The following is a 15318-nucleotide window of genomic DNA, read 5'->3' as shown; positions in this document are numbered from 1 at the left end:
ACTTAAGTAACAGATGTACCTTGCATGCAAAGTTTGTGCAATCTTGTGATAATGATCTTAAATGTAAAAGAACTTCAAAGGGCAATAACACGTGGTTAATCCAAGAAGCATTAACAGTCTCCTCCTTATCCACTCTGAAAAGGGGAAGCATTTATGTAACTAATTAGTTTACCATAGTAAATAATCCACTAACATTTCCAAGAGGCATTACTATTGGAGCCTGGAGTAAATATTATGTTGCATGTTAAACTATAATTAGGATGAATAGCGGTACGGGGCCCAGTTTTAAGATGCTATGGAAAATAAATGAGCTCTGTCTGGGTAGGATGGGTGTTGCATGTCCTCTACATACAAGTGCTCAGCTGCCCAGCTCAGGTTTCCCTATAGCTGCTGTGGAAACCTGATGATTCATCTCAGTTTCCAGCATGACTCCAAGAGGTAGCTAAAAGAGTGAGTGAATGTTTCTCTTGGGGAAAAACAAATGCAGAAGACAAAAGAAAAAAATTTGCAACTGCCTGAGAGATGTGGATTCTACCTAGCTTTAAGTATACAGAGAACACAGGATTTTCTACTAGCAGTATTTGAAGTTTCTACCTGCCAATTAGATGATTTGAAGAGTTTATATAAGGAAACTCTGTGTTGCCCCCACATAATTTTATAAGAGATGATCTTAAACTCAAAGGTGTGTGCATTTTAGTACCTTTCTTTAAAATAGCATATCAGGGTGACTATAGTTAAAAATACTGTATTGTGTCTTTCAAAGTAGTTAGAAGAGAGGATTTTGAATGTTCTTACCATAAAAAATCCTAAATGTTTGAGGTGATTGATGTGATAATTGCTCAAACTTGACCACTGTACCTTGTTTACTTGTATTGAAACATCACACTATACCCCATCAGCATGTACAATTATTATGTGTAATTTTTTTTTAAATCTTCAGGTTAGATGAGAAAAGAATAAAGCCCAGGGAAGAAAAGTGAACAATGAAATAGAATCTCTACATGGAGAAAATTTCTTAAGCCTGTGGATTTGGGTGAGGCATAAATCCCGTGCTTCAATAAAGGCCTGATTAAGAGGGAATGAGGAGAGGAAAAGAAAGGAGAATCCACATTTTTATGGCTTCACCCAGTCATAGCCAACGAAGCAGCTGCCTTCCCAGGATGTAAGAGGGACCCAGAGAATCTCCCTTGCCCCATTCCTCACATTCCCACAAGCCACAATTCTAATTAAATCCCTTTGGGCTCAGTGATCCCAATCCTCTGTTCAGTTGTTTGTCCACTGATCTAACATCTCTGGTGACCTAGGGTTTGGGATAGAAATGTGACAACAGAAACATGTAAAAAGTTGTCCTCTCTGTCTCAAGAAATTTGTTGTCTAGTGGGAGAAGAGAAAGAAGTAAATAAATGAGTACATTTACTGGGAGAAGTACCAGTGGGTGCGGGAATACAGGGATGGGGTCCACCCTGCGGGGGGTGTGGTTGGAGTAGATGCAGGGGATATTTCTGGAGGGGCAGGGATGTGGGGTGTGCAAAGTGGGGAAGAGAGGATGGAGTCCACAACATGGGCCCCTGGCTTTGCACAGATGGGGAGAAGGGGTCATCCTTCCTGTTCTTGGAATTCCAGGGAAGCAGACTTCACTCAGCTTTCTACTGTGAATCCACCATGGACAGAGTGAGGTACACCCCAGGTGTTCAACTAATCTGTGGGCACAAGCATTCACTGAGCTCCTGCCCCAAGCTGGTCCTACTAGGAATACAGCAGTGAAGGAGTCACATGCTGAATGCTGACCTTCTAGAGCTGACATTGTTATTTAAAGAATGAAGGGGAATGCATGTGTAGAGTGAGACTAATTTATCTGAAAGCTCTGGTACTAAAGCTTCCTATTAATTAGGAATTGGACATCATTAAAAGATAGTCATGGTTACTTATGGAAACCTGAGTACTTTGTATTTTAATTTTCTATTTCTAAAGCTTTTATTTTGTACATGTTACCTTTTAAATGATAAGTAAAATGCAAAGAAGAAAAATGTGAGGGTGTATGTGTTTGTGTAATAAATGACACCACATTGATTTTTATAAAATACTGTCTCTGTTTTCTTGTTCAGTGTGAGTTTTTCATCTGCTTTCTGACTTTTTTGATGATGGGTTAAGAGTCCATTCCTCCATAGTTTGAAGGCTGAGAACATCTTAGGACATTTTTTTTTTGATATTTCATTTCTCGTACTTTGTAACTAAAAATAAATCTGTATTCAATGATAATAAGCATTCAAATACATTACATACTAAAGTCAGTTGTCTTCATAAGGTTAAAGTTTTCAAACATACACAGTTATAAAGCAAATAAAATTTAATATTTCTGTCACAGAAATGTGAATGTTCAAAAAATATATGAAAAAATGATTAACACCCCTAGCAATTAGAGAAATGCAAATTAAAATCACACTGAGATTCCATTTCTCTCCAGTCAGAATGGCAATTATCAAAAATACAAGCAACAATAAATGTTGGTGAGGATGTGGGGAAAAGGTATGTTCATACATTGCTGGTGGGACTGCAAATTGGTGCAACCATTATGGAAAGCAGTATGGAGATTCCTCAGAAAACTTGGAATGGAACCACCATTTGAACTGGTTATCCCACTCCTGGGTTTATACCCAAAGGATTTAAAATCAGCATACTACAGTGACACAGCCACATCAATGTTTATAGCAGCTCAATTTACAATAGCAAAGCTATGAAACCAACTTAGGTATCCTTCAACGGATGAATGGATAAAGAAAATGTGGTATATATAAACAATGGAATATTACCCAGCCTTAAAGAAGAATGAAATTATGGCATTTGCCAGCAAATGGATGGAACTGGAGATGATCATGCTAAGTGAAATAAGCCAATTCAAAAAAAACCTGAGGCAGGTTGCACATCTTGCTCCTGCAGCTGTTCAGAGTCCATTTGACTGATGCCCTGGCAAGGTGTCAGGATCCACAGATCACAAGGTCTTCTGGCTGTCCCTTGGTTTTGTCTGTGTCTGCTTTCCCCTTCATTGGAACCACACTTCATGAATCTGGCACCTTTCTGCCCTCTTACGTTGAAGCCACCTTATTGCTGACACGTGGCATGCAACAGCACAGTTGTCGCACACAGGTAGCAATCCCCACTGGTTACCTGCTTACAGAGTTTTCTGTTGGCATGGGTTTGCCCAAAGTCAGGCTGGGAGGCTAAATCAGGTGTGGAGATCCTTGCAGGTGGGGAGTGGAGATGAAGGGCAGGCAAGCTGGCCCCTTTGATGTATTTCTGCCCTCACTGGCCTCAGGCAGCAGAGGCTCACAGGGCAAGGGGAGGGTGTGAAGGGCAGGCTCCCTGGGGCTCCTCTGTGGGAGGACAGGGGAATGGGAAAGATCCAGGGTGCATAGGTGAGGCTTCACCCTCTGAGGCACAGGCTTCCCCTGGAACATGCAGCCTGCCTCCTGGCTTTTCTGGTGCTGGAGCAGGAGGTAGGTAGTAACCGTGGCCACATTGAACTTTCTCTTGACCAGAGACACCCAGGTCTTGTGTGGATCATAACCCATATGGAACATTACTGTCAGTATTTCGGGGTCTGGGTGTTTGGGGAGTGCCTCCCTATAATCAAGGGCTAAATACTGCTCACTCTGTGTCAGCCATGGGTGCTGAAGGATCTACTTGGCTAGGGGCCTCTTCCTGGGGTTCAGAGTCAGCATTTGGTGGACAAGCATTTGTGTTGCCAGAGAAATGGGGAGGGTCACTGTAGGTTTTGAGTATTATCTGCCTCAATATCTCCTTAGGGGTGGGTCTCACAAATGGGTACCTGCCTGTCAACATAAAATACAGAATGACACCCAGGCTCCAGATGCCCATTGGGGGGCCCACATATGCTTGCCTCAGGATAATTTGGGGGACAAAGTGTGAGAAAGTTCCCCAGAACTGGTTCAGTTTCTGCCCAGGCATGACCCTTGTGCTGAAGCCAGAGTCGATGAGTTTGGTGTGGCCTCTGGCGTCTACCATGATATTCTCAGGCTTCGGGTCTCTGTTCATGATGCCCTTGTCATGGCAGTAGACCAAGACACATACTACCTGCTGGAAACATCTGTGGGCCTCTTCCTCCTGCATGCCACCCTGAGGGACGTGGTCCAATAGCTGTCCCCAACTGCGTGCTCCATCACCATGTAGATATTTCTGTGCATCTCAACAACCTGAAATAACTGATTCACATTGGGATTCTATAGGCTCCTCATCAAGTCTGGTTAGAAGAGAAGGAGGTTCTTTCCTTTCTTCTGCAGAACTTTCACTGCCACCTCTGCCCCCCAGGAAAGTGATGGCAGGCTAGTTGGATCTGGCCAAACCTGCAATGCTCAATGTCCCTTAGTACCTCATACTGGTCCCTCAAGACTGCCTTTTTTCAGGAGTTGGGGCCTTGCAACACTATACTAGTTTCACTACTCTGGTTATACATCCTAAGCAGGAACACCAACTAAGGATGCTAGCTAAAAAAAAACCCCAAACAACAACAAAACCCCACCAAAACAACAAATCAAAATCAAAAACAAAACAAATCCAAATCAAAGAACCAATATCCATAGACCACCACCAACCACCAAGTACCAAACACATTAACTATCTGGGAGTCCAACAGGTAACCACCAAGAGCTTCCTGTACTTGTGGACAAAAATCCAGCCACAGTCACTCTTATATACCTGCATTTTGAAACTTACTCACAATGTCTCTGTGGGACATCAAAGCAAGTAATTGCCCAGTCATGCCTGGCTCTAACTCCCAGTGGTCATCTCCCTTTTGGGTCTCCAGAACTTCTTCCATTTTCAGGATAGGAATAAGGAAAAACTCCAGATAGTTTTTGCTTTAGTAAGTTATGGAGATTAATATTCACTTTTCTAGGAACTAATATCTATACAGAACTTCAATTTACTTTTTATTTTCAGTCTAAAAATCTGTAATATCTTTTGGCTTTGAATACCACAACATATCTATACTCAAGGTATTCAAATCCTTTTTTCTTCCAACTTAATAACTTTAAAAAAAAGATTTGACCAATACAATTGCAGTTTTATTCTGAGTTAATGACTCATCTTCACTGAAGTTAGTGTATTAGTTCAGTGTACATATAATCTTGTTTTTTAAAAGATTTTAAAATGTATTCCAATTAGTTGTGTATGCATTTTGACACATTGTACACAAATGGAGCACAACTTCTCATTCCTCTGGCTGTACATGGTGCAGTCACACCAGTAGTGTAATCATACATGTATAGGGTAATAATGCCTGTCTCATTCTACTGTCCTTCCCATCCCCACAACCCCAGCCCTCCCCACACTCCCCTCTGCACAATCCAAAGTTTCTTCACTCTGCACTATCCCCTCCACCCCATGGATCAGCATTCGCTTATCAGAGAAAATATTTGTCCTTTGGTTTTTGGGGATTGGCTTATTTCACTGAGCATGATCATCTCCAGTTCCATCCATTTACTTGCAAATTCCATAATTTCATTCTTTTTTAAGACTGAGTAAAATTCTACTGTGTATATGTACCACGTTTTCTTTATCCATTCATTTATTGAAGGGCATCTAGGTTGGTTCTACAGTTTAGCTATAGTGAATTGAACTGTTATAAACATTGATGTGGTTGTGTCACTTTAGCATGCTGATTTTAAGTCCTTTGGGTATAAACCCAGGAGTGGGATAACTGTGTCAAATGGTGGTTCCATTCCCAGTTTTCTGAGGAATCTCTATACTGCTTTCTATAGTAGTCGTACCAATTTGCAGTCCCATTTGCAGTGTATGAGTGTACCTTTTCTCCCACATCCTCACCAACACTTAGTATTGCTTGCATTCTTAATAATTGCCATTCTGACTAAAGTGAGATGAAATCTTAGAGTAGCTTTAATTTGCATTTCTCTAATTGCTAGAGATGATGAACAGTTTTCATATGTTCATTGATCAATTGTATTTCTTCTTCTGTGAAATATCTGTTCATTTCCTTAGCCCATTTATTGATTGGGTTATTTGTTTTTGTGTGTGCGTGTTAAGTTTTTTGAGTTCTCTACATATCCTGGAGATTAGTGCTCTATCTGAGGTACAAGAGGTAGAGTTTCTCCCATTTTTTAAGGCTCTCTGTTCACATTATTGATTGTTTCCTTTGCTGAGAAGAAGCTTTTTAGTTTGACTCCATCCCATTTATTGATTCTTGATTTTAATTCTTGCACTTTAGGAGTCTTGTGAGGGATCAGGTCCTAAGCTGACATGATGAAATTTGGGCCTACTTTTTCTTCTATTAGGCTCAGGGTTTCTGTTCTAGTTCCTAAGTCTTTGATCCATTTTAAGTTGACTTTTGTGCAGGGTGAGAGATAGAGGTTTAATTTCATTTTGCTACATATGGATTTCCAGTTTTCCCAGCACCATTTGTTGAATAAACTATTTTTTCTCCAATGTATGTTTTTGGCGCCTTTGTCTAGTATGAGATAACTGCATTTATGTGGATTTATCTCTGTGTCTTCTATTTTGTACCATTGGCCTACGAATCTATTGTGGTGCCAATACCATGGCTTTTTGTCACTACTGCACTGTAGTATAGTTTAAGGTCTGGTATCTTGATGCCACCTGCTTCACTCTTCTTGTTAAGGATTGCTTTTTCCAAATGAATTTCATTATTACTTTTTCTAGTACTATGAAGATTGTCATTGGAATTTTAATAGGAATTGTATTAAATCTGTTTTTGGTAGTATGGCCATTTTGACAATATTAATTCTGCCTATCTAAGAGCATGGGAGATTGTTCCATCTTCTAAGGTCTTCTTCAATTTCTTTCTTTAGTATTCTATTGTTTTCATTGTAAAGATCTTTCATCTTTTTGTTAGATTGATTCCAAAGTATTTTATTTTATTTTATTTTTGAGGCTATCGTGGAAGGGATAGTTTTCCTAATTTGTCTTGCAGTGGATTCATCACTTACGTTTAGAAATGCATTTGATTTATGGGTATTGATTTTATATCCTGCTACTTTGCTGAATTCATTCATTAGTTTTAGAAAATTTCTGGTGGAATTTTTTGGATCTTCTTAATATAGAATCATGTCATTGGCAAATAGTGACAGTTTGAGTTCTTCTTTTCCTATTGGCATCCCTTTAATTTCTTTTGTCTGTCTGATTGCTCTGGCTACAGTTTCAAGGACTGTTTTGAATAGAAGTGGTGAAAGAGGGCACCCCTGTCTTATTCCATTGTTTTAGAGGGAATGCTTTCAATTTTTCTCCATTTAGAATGATGTTGGCCTGAGGCTTAGCTTTTATAATTGAAGTATTTTTCTACTATCCCTAGTTTTTCTAGTGTTTTGAACATGAAGGAGTGCTGTATTTTGTCAAATGTTTTTTTCTTCATCTATTGAGATAATCATATGATCTTGTCTTTAGATCTATTGATGTGATGTATTATGTTTATTGATTTCTTTATGTTGAAGCAAATTACATCCCTGGGATGAATCTCACTTGATTGTGGTGCACTCTTTTAATATGTATCTGTATGAGATTTGCCAGAATTTTATTGAGAATTTTTATGTCTATGTTTATCAGGGATATTGGTCTAAAGTTTTCTTTCCTTGATGTGTCTTTGTCTGGTTTTAAAATCAGGGTGATACTAGCTTCATTGAATGAGTTTGGAAGGGTTCCCTCCTTTTCTATTTCATGGAATAATTTGAGGAGTATAGATGTTAATTCTTCTTTGAGGATCTTGTAGAACTCTGCTGAGAATCTGTCTGGTCCTGAGTCTTTCTTGGTTGGTAGACTTTTGATGGCATATTCTATTTCATTGCCTAAAATTGATCTGTTTAAATTGTGTATGTCCTGATTCAGTTCGGTTAGATTACGTGTTTCTAGAAATTTGTCAATGTCATTGAGATTTCCTATTTTATTGGAGTATAAATTTTCAAAATAGTTTCTAATTATCTTCTGTATTTCAGTAGTGTGCATGGTGATATTTCCTTTTTCATCATGAATTTTAATAATTTGAGTTTTTTCTCTCTTTCTCTTCATTATGGTAGCTAAGGATTTATTAATTTTATTTATTTTTTCAAAGAACAAACTTTTCGTTTTGTCAATTTTTTGAATTATTTCTTTTGTTTCAATTTCATTGGTTTAAAAAATAATTTTATTGACTTGAGCTTTCATTTTAATCATTCTCTGTCTTCTACTGCTTTTGGTGTTAGTTTGTTCTTTTTTTTCCCATGGCTTTGAGGTGTAATGTTAGACCATTTGCTGATTTTCTTATTCTTTTAATGTATGAGCTCAATGCAATGAAGTCTCCTCTTAGCACTTTCTTCATAATATCACAGAAATTTTAATATGTTGTATCAGTGTTCTCATTTTCCTCTAAGTATTTTTTATTGTCTCCCTGATTTTTTCTGCTATCAATTCATCATTCAATAACATGATATTTAGTCTTCAAGTGTTGGAGTAGGTTCTATTTTTTTATCATTGATTTCTAGTTTCATTCTGTTATACTCTGATAGAATGCAGGGTAGTATTTTTTTGGTATTTTCTCAGAGTTGCTTTGTGGCATAACATATAGTTTGTGCTGCTGAGAAGAAAGTATATTTGCTCAGTAATGGATGAAATACTCTCTCTATGTCTGTTAAGTCTAAATCAATTATTGTATTATTTAGTTCTATAGTTTCTTTGTTTAGTTTTTGTTTGGAAGATCTATCCAGTGATGAGAGAGGTGTGTTAAAAGTCACACAGTAGTATTGTTTTGTGGTCTATTTGATTCTTGAAATTAGAAAGGTTTGTTTGATATATGTGGATGCTCCATTGTTTGGGACATATGTATTTATAATTGCTATGTATTGTTGATGTAAGATTCCCTTAAGTAGTATAAAGTGACCTTCTTTATCCATTCTGACTAACTTTGGTTTGAAGTCCAGTTTGTCTGATGTGATGAAAATCTTTGCTTGTTTATGCAGTCAATGTGAGTGATATGTATTCCCAACCATTCACCTTCAATTTGTGGAAGTGTTCCTGGGAGGTGAGTCTCATGAAAACAGCATATTGTTGTATTTTTAAAGTCCAATATGACAGTCTATGTCTTTTGATTGATGAGTCTAGGCCATTAACATTCAGGGTTATTATTGAGATATGACTTGTATTCCCAGTCGTTTTAGTTTATTTTTAACTTGACTTAGTTTCTCATTTGATTGACTTTTCTTTTACTATAGTTCCTCCCTTTGCTGGTTTTCATTTCCTCTTTGTGGAATATTTTTCTGAGAATGTTCTGTAGTGTAGGCTTTCTAGTAGTGAATTTTTTAAAACTTTTGTTTATCATGAAAGGTTTTTTATTTTGTCTTCAAATCTGAAGCTTAATTTTGTAGGATATAAAATTTCAGTTGGCATCCATATTATTTTAGAGCTTGATAAATGTTATTATGGACACCTTGTAATTGAGGGTCTAGGTTGAATAATCAGCTGAAATTTGAATTGTTTTCCCCCTTTATGTAATTTGATTATTTTTCTCATAGCCTTTAAAATTCTAACCTTATTCTGAATGTTAGTCATTCTCATTACAATGTGCCTTGTTGTGACGGGTCTGCTATAATTTTGTACATTTGGTGTCCTGTAAGTCTTTTGTAGCTGATTTTCCATTTCATTCTTTAGATTTGAGAAATGTTCTGATATTATGCCATTGAAAAGACTGTGCATTCCTTTGTTATGTATCTCCACACCTTTATCTATTCTGATAAATCTTAAATTTGGCCTTTTCATGTTAGCCTATATTTCTTGGAAGTTCTGTTCATTGTTTCTGTTCATCTTCTCTGTGCAGTTGACTTTATTTTCAAGAGTATGTATTTTGTCTTCATTGCCTGAGATTCTGTCTTCTCAGTGGTGTTTAGTCTGTTGGTGATACATTCCATTGAATTTTTAATTTGGTTTGTTGTTTCCTTCATTTTGATGATTTCTGTTTGATACTTTTAATTATCTCTGCCTCTTTATTGAAGTGATCTTTCAATTACTGTATTTTTTTCTCCAATAACATCCTTTGTTTTGAAGGTCAACCTAACTATCTTACCTTCTAAACTCCTCCTGTGACATTTCTTCTCCTGGGTTGTCTACAGATTCTATTGTTGGAACATCTTGGTTCGTTAGAGGCACTTTGTTCCCTTGTTTGTTTGTTTTTTTTTCATGTTGTTTGTGTGTCTTCTCATCTAGCTGTATGAGTCGGAGGCAGTATAGTTTCTACTTTGTAGTCTTGTAGTGTCCCCAAAGGCTTTCAGTACCTCATCTTTAAGGGGGAGACCAATATTAACAGTACCCAGCGCAAACAATGCACACCTTTAAACCAAATTGCTTCTATTAAGGTGTCTACAGTTTTGTCACAATAAGCAAAAATGATGTGTTCAATTATTGTCTAGAATATAAAAGTAAGATTGCTAAAAGAGTTTATCATTTCAAATGATGAGGGAACAGATGTAATATAAGCTGTAATATTTATAATGGAGAAGGAGAGAAGATAGAGGTAAAAGTTTATATTAAGAGTGAGGGAGCTGGGGATGTGGCTCAAGAGGTAACACACTCACCTGGCATGCACGGGGCGCTGGGTTCGATCCTCAGCACCACATAAAATAAAATAAAGATGTTGTGTCCACCAAAAACTGAAAAATATTTTAAAAATCCTCTCTTTCTCTATTTAAAAAAAAGAGTGAGGGAGGAATTAATAAAGGTTGGCTGTTATGAGAGAAGTGAGAAAGAGAATCCAGCGAGACAGATAAGTGAGAGAAAAAAATATATACCAATTTTAAAAAAGTAAAAATATAAAAAATACACAAAACTCTAATATACTATTCAGACAATCCGTTCCTCAATAATTTGATGCATAAATGATATTTGGATTCAAAGAGGGCAGAAATGTAAAAGAGAGGGGAAAAAAACAAAAAGGAAAGTCTCAATGGAAATTTGGACTATTGTTTCCATTGGCTTTCAAAAATTTTCTGTTTCCCTCTCCACAGATAGGTGGGGTTGTCTGAAGTTTGATGGTAGCTTCAGTCTGGTGGGTGCCAGACTGATTGGGTGGGCGAGCTGATAGCAAGATGCTCTCACACCTTCTTCCAGTCTTCCCACACCTTGCAGCCAGCCCCTTTCATCCCCCACGCACTTCAGGACTCACTGAGCTGGAGAGAGCCTGGTTTTCTCCAGTTTTCCCAATTTGTGCTCTTCCTAGGAACTGCCCCTTGTTTCCGCCTTTCCACAGGTTTGACAGACCCAGCCTGCCCACACAGAGCCAGCTGCAATCTGAGGGACCTGAGCCTCAGCTTCCCCAGGTTCTGCTTTGCTGCAGTCCCAATATCTCAATGCCTTTTCAACTTGCAGAGAGACCACTAGGGATGCGCTCACACAAAGGAGAAACCCTGCAAAGAGGCAACCAGATGGCTGCACTAGCACACCCAGCAGGAAGACCTCAGGTGCAACCAGACCTGCAGGTACCCTGACAATATATCTCCAGGTCCTGACCAGTGTCCCCAGACTGAGGTGGCTGCATGTAACCAAACCTGCAGATACTGTGACAAGAGACTTCCAGGCAGCAGTGGGCAACCTGCTGGCTCTCTGTGGCCCATCTGTGGGCTAATGGCAGAGGGTGATCAGCAGGTGGACCTTGGGCAGTGGGTGATGTGTAGGTGAAAGGCAGGCAATGGGCAGGCAATAGGTGGGAAAATGGAAAATGGCAGATGATAGGCAGTGATCACAAGTGATCTGTGCTCAGAAGGCAGGCCATAGCCTGGCAGACAGTGGGCGGACACGTTGGACAAATGGGTGTTAAAGAGCAGGAATCAGTGGGCAGCAAGGGCTGCCTCCCAGTATTTCCTCTGCTTGAGTCATGGGGAGACAAAGAATGCAGCCTCCCTCTAGTTCACCATCTTGGATCCTCTGCCTGCCATATTTGTTATGATATCTTCAATGTGAAGTGTCCATCCATCTGTTCATTTATCCATCCATCCGCCCACTCATCCATATTATGTGCTTTATGGTGTCTGAACAGTTTCTTTTCTTTTTTTTTTCTACAATGCTGGGGCTCTAACTCAGGGCCCTGTGCATGCTAGGCAAGTGTTCTACCACCAAGCTTCATCCCCAGTCCCCAAACATTTTGATAAGAGACACAAATAAATAAGTGGGCCAGTGTAAGAAAAGGTATAGATGTTCTGCTGGAGGAATATAGGGTGCCATAGGAGCATATTATAGAAGTCTTTTGGCTGTGATAAAATTAATTCAAACCTAGCAGAATAAAGAAAATATAATTTTTATTATTACATCTGTTAACATTTCTATTTACAATAGAAATCACTTGAAGGTGTTTCATATGACAAGGTAGCTGATTTTTATAAAGTAGGACACATTCCTGCTACAGACATGTTGCCAGTATAAACCTGTGCTTTGAGGACATTCCCCAGAGTTGCATAATATTTAGACAAAAGTGGTACAGTGGTGGTAAACCTAGCAAAGAAAGAGTCTCTGAACTAGTTCCTTCTGGTTCGGGTGTAGCCTTTGGATTTGGGTGGGGAAAAAAAATCAGATGGTCTCAATTCAGGACACTGCTAAGGGGGGAAAGAGGTGCATATTAACATCTGCTAATCCCAAAGTCACACCAGTTAAAGGACCTCCTTCCTCGGTGGAGCTTCTCACTGTGTGCAGGGCCTCTCCATAAGCAGTCACTCTGAAAGTCCCCCAGAGGGACAAGCTTCCTTTTCAATTGGGTCTCTTTTATTCCTCAAAAGATAGAAGGGAAGCTGCATCCACTGTTAATGATCTTAATTGTTATTCCCAAACTACCAAAAAGACCTAGAAGAACGACTATCAAGAATGATAGCAAAATCATAACTGGTCCTCGGCTGGAAGATTGGTTCCCCAACTCTTTTCTAGGGCTAACATGCCTCCTGAACACAGGCTAGCTACCCTTGAGACTCTCATTTCCTTCATATGGAATTCTCCTAGATGTGGTGAAGGGAAAAATGCAATCCGCTGTCCAGCCCCAATGCAAGAGGCCCTTTGAAATTACTGAAGAGTCTGTGCCTATAATTAACCCCCTGTATTATCAGCACCTGGGGATGGGCAGGGCTGGGACTCACAAATGCAGTGAGCCTTTGTTTCTGATCAGAGAATCATCCTTTAAGTCTCTGAGGTCACTTTGGGACATAGCATGTCTCTGGGGCTATTCAAATTTCTGGTTATTGGAGAATTCCATTCATCTTTTGGTTCCTGTTGTCTCAGAACATCTGCTTGTGTTTCTCTCAGTCTGGGTGGTGGAGGTGGGCAGAGATTCTAGCTTCCAAGTTGGAATAGTCAGGGTGATTTTACATATGGTGGTTATGATGAATGTCACATCCTACCAAAGCCAGGGATGTGAGGAGCTAGTGGAACCTTCAGTAGGTGGGGCCTAGTGGAAGGAAGTTAAGTCCCTGGAGGCCTAACTTAGAGGTCATTGAAGGGGATATTAGGATCCTGTATGTCCATATATAGAAAGATAAAACTACATCCCTACCCCTCACTCTGCACAAAAGTCACAACCTACCAAAGACATGAAACATTGTTCAACATTCCTAGCAATCAGAGAAATGCAAGTCAAAACTACATTGAGATTTCATCCCACTCCAGTTAGAGTGGAAATCATCAAGAATACAAATAATAGTAAATGCTGGTGAGGATGTGGGATACAAAGTAGATTCATGCATTATTGGTGGAACTGCAAATTAGTTCGACCACTTTAGGAAACACTATGGAGAGTCCTCCAAAGCTAACAATGAAACTCCATATGATCCAGCTATCCCACTCCTTGAGATGTTTTCTCACATATGTGGAAGCTAGACCAGAATAAAGAAAATGAAAATGTTGGAGAGGGAAATCCCATGAAAATAGAAGGGAGATCAGTGGAGTAGAGGAAAGGAATAGAAGAGGAGGGAGGAGGGACAGGAAAAGGGAGGAATGGTGGAATGAAATTGATAGAAGTGTGCTGTGTAGTTATGTTAATATACCAACGCGAACTTCAGCTCTATGTGTGTGTGTATATATATATATAAAGCACTGAGTTTAAAAGCTATAATAGAAGGAAGACCAGTAGTGAGGAGGAAGTGGGACAGGGGAGGGAGGAGGAAAGCAATGGGGACTCAAGTGGAGCCAATTATATTTCATGCTTGTATAATTATGTCAAAATGAACCCCAATGTTATAACTATAATGTGCTAATAAAATATTAGAAAGTACTCTTTGTTCACTGCCTCTGCTGGTTCACTTTCTATTCATTTTGTAATTCATGGCAGTGAAGCTTTGTCCTTGGAGGACCACAGCTTCTCACACCCATTTAGTGCTTTTCAGTTCCTATTTGACTTGACTTTTCTGAAGCAAATTACATATGGAAAGAGAATTATGATCTTTGGAGTCAGAAAATTCTGACTTTGAATCCCATTTCACCACTTAGTCGCTATGTGAGCCTGGACAAACTATTTTAACTTTCTGGGCCACAATTTCCATATTAGTTCAATCAGACTACTAATACGTTACTCACGGGATCTCCCTAGGGCCATTAAATGAGAGAACATATGTAAAACACCTGGAGTAGGGCTGCCAGCGGAATAGAGCTCAATGAATGTTGGCTCCATTGCTTTCTCCTCTTCCCTTATGCTCCTGTGATTTCAATCTCTTTTCCATTTTTCTCCTCTTTTGTGTCCCTTGCACACTTTTCTTTATCCTTCCCTCCACCTCCTGAGCTATTGTGGTTCCCCAAATTTGTCCAGAGCCTTGTCCTCTTTTTCCTGCTACTCTGTGATCCCTGGGTTGTCTCGTGCACACCTGTGACTCCAGTTGCTGCCTCTCAGTGATTCAGAATTCACAGCCTCATTCCAGGTCCTTCTCCTGGGCTTCCAACTTGTATTCCCCACTCCTTTCTGACATCTCATCCGCGGGTCCCACTGGTATCTCCAACTCATCCCGTCCCCTTTTGTCCTCCAACTCTCTCTATCTTAGAGAATGGTCCATCTTCCCAGTTGCTCATTGGAAATCTGAGTCCTTTTTTACCATTCTCTCTTCTATGTCTCTTATATTTCACCACAATAATTTCTAATTTCTGAATATACTTCAAATATTTTCACCTTTTCTTCTCCCTTAATTCAAACTCTAATCTTTCCTTACTTGACTGCCAACGTTTTAAACGCTTTTCCCCATTTGGTGTGTTGTCTTATAAATAATCTTCCAGAGATAATTTCTAAAATGGAAATATGATCATGTGATTTCCATTTTAAAATAATTACTCAATTGTTACCTGTCA

The sequence above is a fragment of the Urocitellus parryii genome, chromosome 7 (assembly GCF_045843805.1).
Source record: "Urocitellus parryii isolate mUroPar1 chromosome 7, mUroPar1.hap1, whole genome shotgun sequence".
Lineage (NCBI taxonomy): Eukaryota > Metazoa > Chordata > Mammalia > Rodentia > Sciuridae > Urocitellus > Urocitellus parryii.
The sequence above is the reverse complement of the archived record's forward strand: the minus strand, read 5'-3'. Positions refer to the sequence as shown.